The sequence below is a fragment of the Triturus cristatus genome, chromosome 7 (assembly GCF_964204655.1).
Source record: "Triturus cristatus chromosome 7, aTriCri1.1, whole genome shotgun sequence".
NCBI lineage: Eukaryota > Metazoa > Chordata > Amphibia > Caudata > Salamandridae > Triturus > Triturus cristatus.
Window position 1 is genome coordinate 343,392,954 of NC_140590.1, and position 16,786 is coordinate 343,409,739.

At 43.2% G+C, this 16,786-nt stretch overlaps 1 protein-coding gene and 1 long non-coding RNA gene across 2 annotated transcripts in view; one reads left to right on the top strand and one right to left on the bottom strand.

The window, feature by feature from the left end:
- The window catches only part of SYNGR4 (synaptogyrin 4), a 670,375-nt gene that overhangs the window by 189,061 nt on the left and 464,528 nt on the right, over positions 1-16,786 (bottom strand). The window lies entirely within an intron of this gene.
- Positions 1-16,786, top strand: part of LOC146809620 (uncharacterized) — a 68,069-nt gene that overhangs the window by 10,793 nt on the left and 40,490 nt on the right. The window contains exon 2 of the long non-coding RNA XR_014966470.1: positions 1,867-1,948. This is a non-coding gene — a long non-coding RNA (uncharacterized LOC146809620). The remainder of the gene's footprint in view (positions 1-1,866; positions 1,949-16,786) is intronic.

The window sequence follows — 16,786 nt, forward strand, 5'->3', positions numbered from 1 at the left end:
CCTAGGACCTGTTTCGGGGTTTCAACCCTCTTCAGCCAGGATAGCTTGATTCCAGTGGCATGGAGAGCACAGGACTCACATCTGAGCATACTCGTCCCACTCAGGTGACAAATGCCAAAACCACAGTTGATGGACAGAATGCAGAACAATATCATACATTCACCCCAGTACAGAGATCTGGGCCTAAATTCATAGTGTTTTTGCTCACCGTGCCATTCCAGTTCGAACCCAACTATATGCAAATCAGTCTTGACCCTGTGCCTCATGGGAACAGTCCAGCCCGAACTGCCAAGCCAGGTCCTCCCTGGACTGGAACCAAGCATCCTATGACCGGTTTCGGGGTTTCACCCCTCTTCAGCCAGAATAGCTTGATTCCAGTGGCATGGAGAGCACGGGACTCACGTTTGAGCATACCCGTCCCACTCGGGGTGACAAATGCAAAAACAACAGTTGATGGACAGAATGCAGAACAATGTCATACATTCACCCCAGTACAGAGATCTGGGCCTAAAACCATCTTTTTTTGCTCACCATGCCATTCAAGTTTGAACCCAGCCATATGCAAATCAGTCTTGACCCTGTGCCTCATGGGAACAGTCCAGCCCGAACTGCCAAGACAGGTCCTCCCTGGACTGGAACCAAGCATCCTACGACTGGTTTCGGGGTTTCAACCCTCTTCAGCCAGGATAGCTTGATTCCAGTGGCATGGAGAGCACAGGACTCACGTCTGAGCATACCCGTCCCACTCGGGGTGACAAATGCCAAAACCACAGTTGATGGACAGAATGAAAAACAATGTCATACATTCACCCCAGTACAGAGATCTGGGCCTAAATCCATCGTTTTTTTGCGCACCATGCCATTCCAGTTTGAACCCAGCCATATGCAAATCAGTCTTGACCCTTTGCCTCATGGGAACAGTCCAGCCCGAACTGCCAAGCCACGTCACAGCCTATAGGAAGTTAACAGTTTATACTGTATTGTTGCATCCTAGATGCAGGTTCCTACAGGTTTCTTATACCGTACAAAAGAACTGACCTAACTGTCCCCTGTGGTGCATGATGGGAGCAGAGGGTTCCTGGAAGCCTTAAAGGCAAGGTGCTCAGGGTCTCTGAGGCCTTAAAGGCGAGGTGCCAGTTTCCTTTTCTGTACAAGGATGTTATTTATTTATGCAGCCTTTTTTAGGCTAATTGCCTGCTATTACCTGTTTTCCTTTATGAAAATAAAAGGTTATTGCAGAATCCTATTACTGAGCGTGTCCTTCTCTTACATTATATGTATATGTGTTATTTTCATACTAGAGAAATACATGTAACTTTGGCTTCTTAGCCTATTGCATATGTATGGGGCTGCATATTTTTATGTTATACATGTATATGTGTGTGTTTATTTAGTACTATGTACTGCTTTTCTAAAACATAGACATATATATATATGTATTTTTTTTGTATATGCTCCGGGTTCCCGCACGTGGGCGGAGATAATTCAGAGCTTATGACTTTAATGAGTATACCCCTGGAAGAGAACTAGGATTACAGGTAAGTAACTTATCCTTTTAACATATCATAACCTATACCCTCAGCACACACCTAGAAGTGGGTAGAATCACAATTTCTGTACAGAGCCATTAAAAGTGCTGTGTGATTGGGGTGTTCGTATGAAGAATCGGGGAATAGATCCCAGACTATTTTTCTTGTTTATGTTGGAGGCAGTTCTATCAGTTGGGCCTGAACTATGCATGCATTATGACTACTTGCATGTGAATATAATTATATCAAGTGTGTTGTACCATAGACCTTATTGTCACATGTGCACACTGCATACTGATGCATAAATGTAACATCTTTCTATATTTGCTTTCCAAAGGTGTTCCCCCTGAATATCGAAGTCACAATGTCAATGGTGATAAATATCGAAGACAGAATATCAACAATATCATTATATTTAGGTAAGTAAATTCATTGGTAAGTATATTGTTTTTCTATTTTATACTATAATATTGATGTTTTAAATATTTAAAGCTTAAATATCGTATAATATCAAAGTCAAAAAGTTTAATTCAAGCTAATTTGCATGGTTAATTAAAATCTAACTATTGGTTGCTTGATGTTTGAAACGAGATGACAAAAGAATACCTGCTAGAAGGAATTCACCCAACGGCCAAGTGGGGACATTGATCTCTTTGAAGACAACGCTAATTTACGTATCGTAGTATTCACGCCCTGGATCGGAGGGCGGTACCCACTCGCACCCTACTACAAGCAGAATTGGTATACCATAGCTTCTTCACACATCTACTTACAGAGTGCCACAATTTATTTTTCATAGTCTGTTTCTAATTAAAACCATACTATACCGTTGCTATCGAAATAAAAAAAAACAATTCTAATACATTTGTCTAAAATCCAAAGACAAATCTAAAAAACTTTTCTTTGACGAGGTAAAACTCAGCTAAAGATTTCAGCAATTACAGGGTGAACCTTATTATTGTGTAATTTAGCATGCAATTAATTAATACCGATATAAATAAAGTGCAGGTAGCCAGACCTGGCAATTTCGTTGGCCCAATTTAATACCTGTCTTTACTCAGTTTGCTGGGTTAAGTCTCCTTGCTGCTTTAATTGCCCCCTAGAAGCAGTTTATAAAAAGCAGATTGATTGTACAGATAGATTGCCCCGAAGAGTACCTGGCCTGTAGTGTAGTTCCTATATCCCGGATAGACTCTGCGCATTGGAATAACATACACTATAGATTTGACATAGGACTAAGGTCAGTATGTCTCTATTGAGTATATTAAACTTAATTACTTGTGTGTGCCAGCTAACTCAGAGGTCGCTAGAAACTTCTCGAATATACAAGAAGGGATTAGCCTCTGACTTTGTTTCCCTTTAGAATCGGAACAGTCTCAGAATCATGGAAACAATAGATAACAGTTTCACTCAGTCAATCGTGCATGCTTCGTTTCTACAGAGTTGCACAGAAATAGAGAGACGGGCGTTTCAATAAAAGGGTTTATTGAACACTCTTATTTCTCATGCAAGAGATATGAATTGCTACAATCGTAAGACAGACTGCGAAGTGCAATATGTACGAGGTTAGCAGTAAGCTAAAATAATACTGCAATACCATGGTTTGTAGCTATGACATATATTAAAAATACATACATAACTAACATAATGCTAAAATGTGATACTCATCTGATGCTTCTAAATTGTTCTACCCCAGTATACCTAACCTGACTGCAGTACGATGTTTGAAGTAGGTGCTATTTCTAAAGTATAGCTGGCTATATTTTAGTTTACCAAGAGTTGCCAAACGTTTCTCTAAGTTCTAGTCAGCTCCATACCTTAGAATGAGAGAGGTGGGAATCTCTTTTCTAGTCTCGATAGTCTAACCCCCGCAAGGGAAGTCAGAGAGCACTGGAGCTGGATTCTCTGCGAGGAGGATGGCAGCGTCAGGTCAGTGCATCAGGCTGGAACTCGATCTCCTTCCGAACTTGCCGTGGCGAACCGCGTAGTCTGGGTTGGATCGAATCCTCAGGGAACCGTGCTGGTATATTTATACCTTGAAGGTGTCTAGGAATGCCAGTACTGACGTACAAGTCGGGCAGAGGAACGTCATGAATGAACCCCTAAGGAATAGATGTTCATGCATACTTAATGAGTTCTTGGAGAAATCAATATTCAAGCTGAGGGAAATACCTAAAGGCTTAAGGGTCTGGTTTTCCAAAAATTCGTTATGACGTGGATGGACGGATGTAGGTGGCCATGCCTGTATTTAGTTTGTACAGACAATGTCTGAATAAGGGCCGGATTTCTATGTCCAAATAAGGGCAATGTGAATTGTACCTATATGAGGGCATAAATTGGGAAACCTATATACAGAATCTGAATCTGCACACAACACCCACTCCAGTTTCGTATGAACGACGTTACTAAATCCTAAACGTTCTAAACATATCTTAAAACAGAGAATCGCATGGGTTTGCTAAAATAAGCTAAAAACATATGTTCTAAAAATAGATTACAAAACCAGTGCTATGCATAAAGTGTTGTACATATTAAAGGCAATGTTCCATTCTAAGCATAGGATTACATTGGAATGCTAAATGAATGAACCAAAATATATACATGTGATGAAATGGCTCGTAAATACAGAAGAAAAAGGGGCCAAAACCATTTCATATCAGGTTACACAAGTCAACTTGTTATTCATGACAAGGTGGCATACTGTCCCTGGAAGTGTTATCAAAGAATTCTGTTCTCTATGAATAGTTCTACTATAAGCAGATTACTTTGCAAAAAAATGCAAAAAATACAAATTTGTAGAAAAAAAGTTCCAAAGTCAGTAGCATGTTTGAAAAAGAATGAAGGCTAAATTCAGAGTCTCTCTGGAACACTGTGTTCTTGAATCAAAAGTCAGTGTGTGGGGAAGGACAAAACATAAATTCTCTAATCCTGTAGACAACAAGTTGTCTACCGTTGTGGGTGAGAGTTGGAGTACCTCGTGTAGAAGATCAATAGCATAGAGATGCAAACTATCGCCTTCAGCATGGGAAGCAACAGCAATGTTCGGATTGGATGTTACCTGCGCGCCTGGTGATTCCTCTCGTACCTCAGCAGTACCATGTTGCGTCTGTGAGATCTCAATGAATGCCGCCATCAGGATTGGTAGCCGCTGGGGACAACACATAGCATGGGCCGTTATCGGGTCCAGCAGAGTATCGATATCCGTAGGCATGACTGATGGGAGTGTCAGACAAATGTCCAGCACGCATTCTTCACAGCATAGCAGGCAGCGTAGAACAGGTAAGATGCAATCTTGCCAGATTGGTCTGAATGACAGAAACCAAGTGGTGTTTAATTCTCGTAGACGAGGTAAACCCAGAATTTGGACGATGCGCTCACGACACTTCATTTCCAATAGAGTTCTTTCCATGGTGAACTGGGTGTCGCTGGTGATTTGGCTTGCCATATCGTAGCAGTTGGAGCAAACATAGTATCCCTGCAACGAGTGCTAAAAGGAGCGGCAGTCCGCCAAACACAGAGTGCACGAAGTTTGGAAAAATTCCGAGGACTGCTAGAAAAGGTGCTAACAGTCCTGCACACACGTTTTTAAATAAATATACAATACTGCTCGTATCAGACATGTTTAAGATACGACCTAACATTTCTGAGAAATGCACAGGGCAGTTTGTATAGAAAAGAGTATGTATCTCCACCGAAGTCCTTGCGACTTGGAGATCATAGGTTTCTTTGGCAGAGGTCAAAGGCACAGTTTTTTGCAAAAGAATGGCTTTCATTCTGCTTAGAGTATCAACTCGTATAGAAGAGATATTCAGTGAAGGCCATAAAGGCGACTCCCTGACTATGTCTATTTGGGGAAACAAGACTTGCATACAGCAAGTGACCCTGGATGTAACCGTTACTAGATATGGGATACCTGGCAACATACCACAGCAGCTGTGATCATTCAACATAATGTAACTCTCATTTGAAAGTTGACCAAAGATTGGATTAATCCCTGCTACCGGTGAACCGTGCAGGTGGCAGGATAAGTTTGTTGTGGAACCGTCACAGGCCCGTGTAAGTTAATACCCTGACAAAGGAGAGAACCGCTTAGTGCGTCTTCACAGTTTTCACCGCTAAAAAACACTTCACGTCCCCCACTCCAACATCTGTGTGTGTAAGGTAAATCCCAGGATATCTTGATGTATTCTTTACCCAACCTTTCATATTTGCCCTCTGGTATATTTTTTAGGTAATACTGAAAATGGAAAGTCGTAACAGGCAGAGTAATCTTACCATGTATGATCTACTCAGTAGCTGGTTTTTCTTCCACTGTGAATGGTAATTTCTCCAGTTTTCAATGCTCAGCACCGTATAGCCTGAGATTGAATTCTGAAAACAGTGACGTAGTATTGATTAAACGCCAAGGCACATAGCCAGAACGCAGGATTTTAAGCGTCCAGCCTAATAGCATGATAGAACATAGCTGTGACTGACCATGTTGCAACATGACCAAGTCTTGTTCCATGATGTCTATGACAGAGGATGCAATGCTGTCCAAAGAATATATCCTGGACGACAGAGTCGTTAACCCATTTTCTACTACAGAGAGAGATTTCTCTAAATTAATACGATCAATTTCTCGTATTCATTTTGCAGTCTCTGCTTGGGTTACCTTCCATACTTCATTATATGCAGCGTAGATACCGGCATATATGAAACGTATTTGACGCGGTTTTCTTGGTCCTAGCAAGAATTCCCTAAGGTCTGCGCCTTCTTGAAGTAAAGTTAAGTGTTGTTTTACATCCTCTAGTGTAGCTTTCTGTAGCCAATCAAGGCAATGTTTCCCTACACTGTAAGTTGTTACTACCCCCGGATGCTGTCTTTGGACATAACGTGGGTCTGGCCTATGAAAGGTAAAACCTTGTGTCTTGTTCAGGAATCTATCTTGACAGTTGTTTGTGTCTAAGGGCCAGAGCAACCATTTTTTCCATTCTGGATCTGATCTGTTGTGATGCAAAATATTATGTACGTCGACCTCCCCCTGTGTAGTGCTTTCACTTGTAGGTACAGGTATAGACGGAGTGTTCATGTACTTTATCTTGGCTATTACAAGGCATGATGTTTGTTGGACAGTGTCGTTCAAAAACATAATTTGCTCAGGGATGATACAGGCTCTAAACAAAGCTTCTATTCCCTGTACTTGCCAATCTTTGGTACCCCAGACAGTTTTCGTCTCAATGTTATCTTTCCAAAAGTCGTAACCCTGTCTAGACAGTTGGGCAATAAAGGCTGCAGAAAAAATCTATTTGGTATTTGTTAACATAGTTTTCATTCCTTTCTTATTGACATTCTTAAAGTAAAATGTCTCTGCATTAGAGATATTAAACCCTGAAAAATATGGAAATTTCATTGCAAATGTTTTCGAGCTACCCTTTGGTGGCGTAGGACAATATTCCCATTGGTTATACATAAATACATTTCTAGGTGTTGCAGATTCATGCAAGAAATGATGACCATAGTAGTTATAACAATACAGTTGTTCATAGTCTGATGAACCTTGTAAATATTCATTATTAGTGAATGCAGTTGACATCTCTAGATCAGACATCATATTATTAACAGTCTCGAAGTCCCAATCATCAGAAAAGGTACTGGAGGTAATAAAGTCACTTAATGGAATTTTAAATAAATGTGGAATCTTCAAAAGCTCCGACGGACCAAAAATGTCATATTCGGTTTTGACCCAAACTATACCATCAGGTATAGGAATCGCTATGATGTTCACTGCGGACAAGTTTCTTGCTTCATGATGGGATGATATGTGTGGCTGATTTGATTTGATTAAATATTTTAAATAGCGCATTGAATCACCCCCGGGAGGGTATCTCAGCGCTCGGAGGAGGCAGTGAAGCATAGGTCGAGGTTATCATGCTGGGAACAGGGCGGTTTTGAGAGCTTTCCTAAATTTCCAGTGTTCGGGGCATTGTCTTAAGGCCAGCGGTAGCTGGTTCCAAATGCGAGGGGCCTGGTAGGAGAAGCATTTTCCTCCTGTTCGAGCTTTCCTAATCTTGGGGACTTGTAAGAGCGATTTGGAGCTGGAGCGTAGAGATCGGAGGGGAGTGTAGAGGAGGAGTCTCTCCACCAAATTGGGAGGGCTGTTTCCCCAGATCGCTTTGTGGGTGAAGCAGCAGATCTTGAATTTTACGCGTAGTCATATTTGCAGCCAATGGAGTTGACGGAGGAGGGGGAGAGAGGCAGATCTGTGAGGTGCATTTAAGATCAGACGAGTAGCGGTGTTCTGTATCACCTGCAAGCGGTCAAGTGAAGACTCGTTGGCTGCGAACAGGAGAGCATTGCAATAATCTAACTTACTCAGCACAAGGGTCTGGGTAAGGGTCTTTCTGATGCAGTCGGGGAGATAGGGGAAGGCTTTCCTTAGGAGGCTCAGTATGTGGAAGCATGAGCCCACTGTGTGTGATATGTGTTTTTTCATAGTGAGGGACTGTTCGAGGAGCACCCCGAGGTTTTTTACTGAAGTTGGCCGGGTGGGAGGGGTGCCCAGTTCTGGAGGCCACCACTGCGGGGTCCACAGGAGAGGGGCATCACCGAAGAGCATGACTTCCGTCTTTCCAGCATTCAGCTGGAGGAAGTTGTTTTCCATCCAGCGAGATATGGCCATCATGCCGGAAGAGAATGTGCATTGAGCTGTCTGGGAGGTTTTGTTGAAGGAGAATGTGAGCTGTGTATCATCCGCATAGGATTTTGGGACGAATCCATAGTGTCTCAATAAGGTGGCCAAGGGGGCAATGTATATGTTGAACATGGTCGGGCTTAGGCAAGAACCCTGTGGAACTCCCTTGGTAAGGTCTTGGGGATTAGACCGGAAAGGTTCGAGATTGATGGTCTGGGAGCGATTTGCAAGGAAGCTGTTCATCCATTTCAGGGCCATCCCCCTGATTCCTGCCTCTCTGAATCTTGTGAGCAGAATCTGATGATCGACCGTATCGAACGCTGCCGAAAGGTCTAAAGGCACGAGGAGGGTGGGTTGGTTTTGATCTAGGGTGCGTCTGATGTTGTCGGTGACGGCTACGAGGGCAGATTCTGTGCTATAGTGTGGGCGGAAGCCTGATTGGGTCGGGTCAAGGAAGCCGATTGCTTCGATATGGTCGGATAGATTTTTATTCACATGTTTTTCTATGGTTTTGCTTAGATAAGGCAGGAGGGAGATGGGGCGGAGGTTAGACAAGTTATCTGAGGGTAAGTTAGTGTTTTTCCTGATGGGATGATTTGGGCCGCTTTCCAGGCAAGAGGTAGATGTCCTTCCTCCAGTGATTGGTTTAGAATGGTGCAGACGGGGCGAGAGAGTTGTTTTGCTAAGGATGCCATGATCTTGGCCGGAATTATGTCTAAGGGAGAGCCGGAGGTAATTTTGGCCATTATGGACTCGGTGTCTTCTTGAGATGATTTTGTTATAGATGGTGTCTATTTTTTGTATGAAGTGGTTGCTAATTTTATCGCAGAGTCTTTGAGAGGGGACTTCTGTAGTCTCACATGCTATGGGATGGGTGAAAGTTTTCAGAATTTGGTACATGGCTTTAGGGGTGTTTTTAGCTGTACTGAGTTGAAGAGCTATGTAAGATTTGCGAGTACGCTTAATATTTTTATGATAGAGAGACAAGGCGGTTCTGTACTTCTCTTTGTTGGCTTCAAGATTGGTGCAACGCCATTTCCTTTCAAGGTTTTTACAGCTGGTTTTTTCTACATGGAGTTCCGGGGAGAACCATGCTGCCTTGGGAGATGTGGGTTTGGAGGAGCTCTTTTTTATAGGAACAATCTTGTCGATGGCCGCCAGGGCGGCTTGATTGAAGTGTGCTAGGCTGTCTTCTAGTTTGTCATGGGGAGAGTTTATTGGTGCGATAAAGGTGGCGGCAAAGGTGTCAGGATTGATTTTATACCATTGTCTGTATGAGGGTCGTTTTTGAGTGGTAGAACGATGGGTCGCATTAAGTTCCTGTAGCTGGAAATTAATGATTGCATGGTCAGACCAAGTAACTGGTTTTGGAGCGTTGCATGTGAGAAGGGGGGAGTTAGAGAAGATGATGTCCAGTGTGTGTCCGGCTGAGTGGGTAGGGCCCTGGTTAATTTTATTAAGGTTGAGGGTGGAGAGATCGTTGAGGAAGGATGCGGTATCTGTATTGGCTAGGATTTCACTATGGCTGTTGAAGTCTCCCATTAGCATGAGGGGCAAGTAATTCCAGTAACAAGAGAGAGAAGTTAGCTAGGGGGCCCGGGGGGCGGTAGACCAGAGCTCCCTTCCAGTTTATTTGGGGGGAGAGGTCGAGCTTGAAAATCAAGATCTCAATCGTATCATTAGAGTGTTGTTCCAGGATGGATACTTTTGCCCGGTCGTTGTGGATTATAGCAATTCCACCACCGGTTCTGGGCTGTCTGTCGAGCCTAAGGATTTTATACCCTTCGGGTAAGGCAATGGTGATTGCTGGAGTGTTTGAGGGTTTTAGCCATGTGTCAGTGATGAGGCCAATGTCGGGTGAGTCGTTGTCCAGAAGATCCCAAAGCTCTACTGCGTGCTTAGGGAGAGATCTAACATTTCCCAGGAAGCCTTTCCAGTTACACCGAGGGGGGAGAGTTTCCCCAGTGGGTTTGAGGGGGGGTGCCCACCTTATGTCCTCTTGGTGGTGTGTGGCGGTCGGGGTGGAGGGGAGCGGGGGTTACAGTAGTCTGTAGTACAATGTACGCTTTGAAATTGACAATGGGGGCAGGAGAAGAAGCCTTCCAGGGCTAGAGGTAGAGTTGGCCCTTTGCTGTGACAGTGGAGGGAGGGGAGGGGGGAGCGACTTCCAATCAACATCAGCTCTTTACTAGAGTAGATGATTTTGGCGCGGGCGCCATGGTCTATGTTGGATTGGGAAGGGTCTCTGGCGGCGGTCGGGCGCAGACAGGCGCAGACAGGCGCAGACGGGCTTGCCTTTGGCGCGCCCTCTGACCGCATCCGCTGCGCGTTCCGTTGCCCATGAGTTTTATAATGAGCAAGTGGGGGAAAGCTGGTGCGCTGACCTCCTTCCGCCGCAAGTACCTCCCTCCACACAACCGGGATATCCCGTGGTGAACCGGGGAGTCGGCTCAGGAGAGACAGCAAAGGGGGTAAGTGAAAGTTTAAAACGCGAAATTTCTAATGATTTAAAAGGCATAGGCTGCTTACAATTATTTCAAGCAAGCATGATTTAAAAATGACCGCTGTGTTGCCCTCGCTGTGTTGCCCTCGATGATATTTCTTTGAGAGCAGGAGGAGGGGAAGGATCAGGGGAGTTTTGTCAGCTAGCGCCTCCTGCTCTACCTAAAATGCAGTCAAAGCGTGTCCGCTGCGCGCTCCGTTGCCCAGGAGTTTTAAAATGAGCAAGTGAGGTAAAGCTGGTGCGCTGACCTCCTTCCGCCGGAAGTACCTCCCTCCACACAACCGGGATATCCCGTGGTGGACCGGGGAGACGGCTCAGGAGAGACAGCAAAGGGGGTAAGTGAAAGTTTAAAGCGCGAAATTTCTAATGATTTAAAAGGCGTAGGCTGCTTACAATTATTTCAAGCAAGCGTGATTTAAAAATGACCGCTGTGTTGCCCTCGCTGTGTTGCCGTCGATTATATTTCTTTGAGAGCAGGATTAGGGGAAGGATTAGGGGAGTTTTGTCAGCCTAAAATGCAGTCAAAGCTGGAGAAGTAAGTTCACTCTTTTGCTTGCTGTGTCCATTTGAATATATCTTCCATTAATCAGCATACCCAGAGTTATTACCAGAGCTAACCAAAGTAGAAAGAAGAATTTCCCCAAAACAATCCATAGTTCAATCCATGGTGAATCCAGATAAGTCTTTTTCAAGAATTGAAAGAAGTCTGTTGCTTGTTCTTTGAAAGTTCTTTGTACTGGCGTCGTTTCAGACTCGCTGGGATCCTCAGAAAACGTATCAAAGTTCATGAAATAGCCAGAAGCAGTTCTGTCAATGGTTGGAATTGCATCCACTTGATCACTTGTTACTTCGTTGTAAACAGGTGTATCTGTATGAACTGTTATTTGGGTCTCAAGTGGTACAAGTTCCATAGCATTGTTGCTTAGTCCTCTATTTCTTACTGTCGAATCTTCAAAAGTGATGAGTCTCTCAGTTTGAACCTCTTGGATTGTAGCTAGAGGAGTACGTCTGCTACATTGGCGGAGTCCATTTGGCCTACTGTTCAGTATCGGCCACATAGTGTGGTTTGATTAGGTCGATGGACACAAATCTTTTCTCCTTTTAACCAGCAAGGGGCGACAAAAGTACTGTTCTTGATCCGTGGATTGCTAGGACAGGTACTGGTTGTCTCTATGAAGGCCCAAATTCCTTCTTATACGCGATCTTTTCTCTGACTAGATCCCCAAGCTTTGGGATCCAGACAGGCCTTGCTGGGATGGCCGGATTTTTCTCAGTGGTGGTTGGCTTCAGGACCACGTTGCTTTGTTGCGTTCTTAGTTTATTTAAGTCCCGTAAAACAGCCAAACGATCTTTGATATCAAATTGTTTGTTTTCCACCACTGTGCCTTTCATATCTAAGTCCGGAACCAACATTCTAGTCCCAAACAGGACCTCATATGGAGTGACACCCACTAGAGAACTTCTTGGCAAGTTGTTAAGTGCGCGCTGGACCCCATATAAATGTTTGACCCACCCATCACCGGAACCTAATACCCTAGCTGTTATAGACTGCTTTATGTCCCGGTTTTTTCTTTCCACAACAGAATTTCCCTCAGGATGGAATGGAGAAAAATACCGTAATGCTACGCCCAGACTGGCCATGGCTTCTTTGTAAGCCCTAGAGCTAAATGCAGGACCCTGGACAGAATGTAGTGTGCCTATTGCGTATGTGCCAATAAAGACTGGCAAATCTTTTATAACAGTTCGAGCGTCAGCCGAGTGCTGAGGCCACATCCACAGGAACCTAGACTTAGTGTTTCTGGGACTGCATTTGCCCAAGAGGACGCCTGCACGTAGATAGTCTAATGCTGTCTAATAATGGTGTCTGAACTGGGCTGGCTATGTTATAGTCAGGTATTTGGTGGCGTTCTGTACTGCGATCTCTATTGCAGTCTATGCAGTTATTAATGAAAATGTGAATGAAAGTATTCATCCCTGGTCACCAGTACATCTCTTTTAGTTCTAAAATTGTTTTTGAGATCCTCTAATGTATCAGACCCTCTCCCAGAAGCGCTTCGTAAATCAAAGTTGCTCTACGTTCCCTGTTTGGAATTACTCTATCCCCCACTCCAGGGATTCGAGCAAACAGAACGCCATTCGCATCAATTATATATGAGTATTTGAGGGGAAACTTAGTAGGTAATGCCGCACCGCTGCCTTTGCTTGATGCATTGACAGCCAGCATTATTTTGCTGTCTATTTTCGTTTTTGAACGAGTGATTGCAGCTACGGAAGCCATTTGCACCGCCCCTTTCGCGGCTTCATCAGCCAATGAATTCCCTTCAACGTGAACGCTATCACGTTGGTGACTCAGCGTGTGTATCACGTGAGTTTTTCGTAAGTCTGTTTCGCAACTGAACTACTTGTTCCCAAAGCAATTTGTGCTTGATTGTGCCACCTTTTGCATCTTTGAAACCATTTTGAATCCAATTCTGTAAATATTCAGTGTAAGGTTGAACACAGCAAAAAGAATCGCACACTATCAGTGTGGGGAATTCGCGATCTGTATTTTCAAGTGCCATCTTAAATGCTTGTAGTTCAGCTCGCTGAGCTGAACAATCTCCTAGAGATTGGGTTTTTGTGACCATTGGTGTGAATTTGCCATCTCGCATGCGACCTTTAAGGATAGCACACGCTGCACTGTAAGCTTGTTTACTCCCCGTAGCGGGCTGTGCAGATCCATCAGTATAAATTATAAATTCGTACTGGTCAAGAGGGAGAATTTCAGTAGGCAGAGGACATTCATGTTCATATTGCAGGAATGCTTGTGTTTTTAAATATGGATCAAAAACAAATTCAACATCAGTTGCAGCAAGAGAATTAACCCATTGTATCCATCTCGGATGTAAAGCTTTTGCATTTGGAATGCTAGCCTTTGTAACTGCCTCTAGGGCCGGTATAGGTGTCACAACCATAATGCGTTTCCCCTGTGCTAGGGTTCTTTCCTTTGCTACAGTGGTTTGAACTGCTGTCAGAATTTTTTCTGTAGAAGTGAATTTCATTTCTGCTTGTGTATACAAATGGGATTTGTATGCAATTGGTACTTTTTCACCTTCGTTAAAAGTTAAGTAGGTGAATCCGCATTGACCCGGAATTATTCGGATCACTAAGTTGCGTACGTTTACACGTGTTTGCAAGTATTTCATTGCTAACATGTCTGTTTGGAGTGAATGCTAAATTTCTGTGTGTTTTTGTGTCCAATGTGTGATTTTAAAATCAGGTTTGTAGAGAGGTTTAACCCTTTCTGCGTAATTTAAAATGTAAATTCTTCAAAAATTCAGGAAACCTAGAATCGACTATAAATTTTTCAGCATTTTTGGTGGTTGAAGCAGCGCACACATTTCTAAAAAGTTAGCTGCCAGGCTTTTGCCTTCACTTGATAGTTCATATCCTAGGAAAAGGACGTTGAGGTGGGTAATTCTTGACTTTTTAAAGTTGAATTTGTAACCCTCTGAGGCGAAATCTAATATTATGGTGCTCACCCTGTTCAAGTGCCTATCCAGGTCATCGTCTGTCAGATATATATCATCGACATATGACAATGCCTCGTCATCATAAGTTTGTAGTAACTCTGTTACCCTTGCTGAGAATAACCCCGGGCTGTTTTTGAATCCCTGGGGCAGTCGACAAAATTGACGCTGAGTCCCCATTATTGAGAAAGCGGTCAAATATCTGCTTTCTGGTTCAATATTTTGACAAAAGAAACCATTTGAAATGTCTAATGTGGCTTTGTACTTTTTCCGCACAATGTTATTCATTAATGCTGTACTATGTGCATTTTGTACTGCAAATGTTTTGCAACAAGAATTTAAGTGTCTGTAATCCAAAACTAGACAATATGTATTTTATGGTTTGGAGACAGGAAACAAAGGATTGTTCATTGATGAGGTGCATGTTTCAATCACCCCCTGATATTCAAGTTGATCTAAGATCTCCCTGACCTGTTTTTTCGCTTCTTGCTTAACTGGGTACTGCCTTTGTGCTGTCAGTTGATTTTTTAACTGGATTTTATGGTGAGGGGAGTCCTCATCCCATCCTACATGATTTTTATACAGTGCTGGGGCTTGGGCAACTCACCATTTCCTGGCTAATGTATATTTTAAATGAACTGGAACATGGTTGGAGAAGGCAGGCATAATGATGTCCTCGCCATGTGGGCGCTCCCTGACAAACTTTGGTGGCCAGTTCTGTTCTGCTAGAAGTATATCATAACCCTTTGAAAGATGCTCCCAAAAGCGTGCTTTCACTTTTCTTGGTATGTCTCCCTCCATCCGGAGTGTTATTTCATATAACCTATGTGGAGAACTAACCCTGATGTCTACAGTCTCAACTTGTATGTCTTCATTCAATTCCACTGTCTCCAGAAGTCCCTACAGGTTCTGGCGAGCTATTGTAACTTCTGCTGCACTGTCCAGAATGGTCTGGTCCCACTCTCTGTTCTTGAGTTGGGTTCTCAGTATTCTCGGCATGTCTGATCTTCAGACCTGCTACCTTTTTCTTGGAGAATTTTGGTTTTGCTTTATTTTTCTGAACGTGTTGATCATCTTTGGATTTCACGCGTTCTTCCTTGTTTTCTGACCGTCCTCTTCTTTCGGATGTCTGTGGCGATATCTGAAAGGTACGAGAGGAACGTGTATCATAATCTTGATATCTGTCAGGTTTTCTCAAATTATCCCTATTCCTGAGGTTGTACCTCCTTTCAGAGGACTCCTTCTGTGGAGGAGCACTGCCTCGGAATGAGAACGCTTCTCTTTGGAGTTCTGTTTGCTATTTTCCCACTTCTTTTTTGAAGAGGTAGGAGTGTTTTTAGAAAAGACCTTATCAGGACTTTCAGGCAGTTGTGGTTTAACTATGTAGTTCTATTAGCTTTTGTATGTTTTTAAGTAATTCCTCGTCTGACATTGATTCAATGTCAGGGTCAGGTGTGTAGCCGGCTAAAATCGACCATGTCGCTCCTGGCAATGTGATTGTAATGTTTTAGGGTGTCTTTAAACCAGAGCTCATGCTCCTGGTATGTGAGTGGAATTTCAATATCCTCAAATGGAATATATTCCTCAGGTGGATCATCTTCTTTGTAGAAGTGAAACAAGTGTGTTATTGGATTTGATTCTGGGAATACTATCCATGAATAGAATACCTCTGTCTGGTGATATTCATGTGCCTCTATCACAAAAACTGCTCTACCACCTCCTGGTGTCAGACCATGTTTTATAAGTTTTAGAGTGATGGCTCTCCTTAAATTTGGATGGATGATTATAGCATCCTCGTCGGTTTCTTGAAAACCTGTAACGTCAGCCGCAGCTGTACCATTTTCAACGACAACATCACCGTGGTCAGACATTGTTAAATGAAAATTGCAGAGCATGTTTCAAGGGAACAAAGATAAGGTGCACAATATTTTGGAACACTGTATCCTTCAACGTTGAACAAAACCAAACAGCTAATACATAGGACTTTCGTCCTACTCAGCTATGGCGGATATTATCCCTACCCACTCCAGACGTCTTATGGAGTTTTATGAGTGGAGGGTCTCTGAGAAAAGCACGACTGAGTTACTTCAGTATCTAGCGTTAAATTAGTGCCTTACCAAACCGTTGGGCGCCATGTAGTGTAGTTCCTATATCCCTGATAGTTTCTGCGCACTGGAATAACATGCACTATAGATTTGACATAGGACTAAGGTCAGTATGTCTCTATCGAGTATATTAAACTTAATTACTTGTGTGTGCCAGCTTACACAGAGGTCACTTGAAACTTCTCGAATATACAAGAAGGGATTAGTCTCTGACAACCGCATAAACATGACAAATTTGTTTCACTTTAGAATCGGAACAGTCTCAGAATCGTGGAAACAATAGATAACAGTTTCACTCAGTCAATCGTGCATGCTTCGTTTCTACAGAGTTGCACAGAAATAGAGAGACGGGAGTTTCATTAAAAGGGTTTATTGAAACAGTCTTATTTCTCATGCAAGAGATATGAATTGCTACAATCGTAAGACAGACTGCGAAGTACAATGTGTACGAGGTTAGCAGTAAGATA